Source organism: Vigna radiata, chromosome 10 (assembly GCF_000741045.1).
Source record: "Vigna radiata var. radiata cultivar VC1973A chromosome 10, Vradiata_ver6, whole genome shotgun sequence".
NCBI classification, from domain to species: domain Eukaryota; kingdom Viridiplantae; phylum Streptophyta; class Magnoliopsida; order Fabales; family Fabaceae; genus Vigna; species Vigna radiata.
The window spans coordinates 10957921-10958935 of record NC_028360.1 but is presented as its reverse complement, the minus strand read 5'-3'; the positions used below and the strand labels follow the sequence as shown (position 1 = coordinate 10958935).

The window sequence follows — 1015 nt, the reverse complement described above, 5'->3', positions numbered from 1 at the left end:
TCTGAACTTGATCGTATGTGAAGGCATCTGTTTAATGAATCAGATATGAATGAATAATACATGTATATGGTTGTGCTCGTTTGCTTGTATATGGTTGTTTCAAGGCCTGCAAATTTCATCACTTATAAACTACATTGAAACATATACATTGAAACATAGGCATAGGCATATATCCCCAACAGCAAGACCCNAATACCCTCTTTGCTCATATCCAGAAATGTCCAGAAAGGCATGTAAATAAAAGACAAACATAAATAATTTTTCATATCAGCATATATCGGAATAGGAAACGCTACACCATCTTCTACCTCCATCAAGCAGATTGAACAAACCAAAACCCAGATTCTAAGCTCTATCCTTTGAACAACCGTTACACCCAGCCGTTACACCCAGCGCCTTCCCTCTAGATTGACATCTCGAACTCCATGCTCAATGTCCTCTATGACCTGTAAAACAAAATCCCATCAGATTTAACCCAAAATATCCCAATGGAAGAAACTTCCATCAACAGAACAACATTCAAATGAACAATATTGAAAAGGAAATGAGAAAAAGAGAAGGAAAGGTGTTTTCGCCCTTGACACCGGCGATGATGTTGCTGGAAATGTTTGGCATCGGAGGAAAAAGACTCTTGAATGAGGGTGGTGCCGGCGACTCTGACGTGTAAGCGTTTTCCGACGAAGACAACGGTGGTCGGTTTTGTTCATGGCCCTAGAANTGGNAACTGGACGAACGGCGGCAACTTTGGCTGTGATTCGTGGCGCTGGTGGTGTCCCTGTGCGAGTCGTCGTTGTTCTATGGAGGAAGGAAAGAGTTCGCGCGCGAAGGAGAAAGGAGGCGTAGAGAACCCGACAGCCGGCGACGACTTCGGTAGCGGACAACGTCACCAGCGCGGCTTAGGCTCGCGGCTTACGGTCGTGGATTTCGCCGGCGATGGCGAGAACGGCGAGATCTTGGGCTGGGGGCCGTTTTCGCGCGAAGAAGAAGGGGGCAAGACGACGGTCTGGCGCAACCG

General features: G+C 46.7%; 1 long non-coding RNA gene across 1 annotated transcript; it reads right to left on the bottom strand.

Annotated features, from left to right (window-relative positions):
- Positions 1 to 706, bottom strand: LOC111242627. The gene is made up of 2 exons (XR_002669928.1): positions 309 to 706; positions 1 to 106 (listed from the first exon to the last, which is right to left on the bottom strand). It is a non-coding gene; the product is annotated as an uncharacterized LOC111242627 (long non-coding RNA).
- Between the last annotated feature and the right edge of the window lie 309 nt (positions 707 to 1015).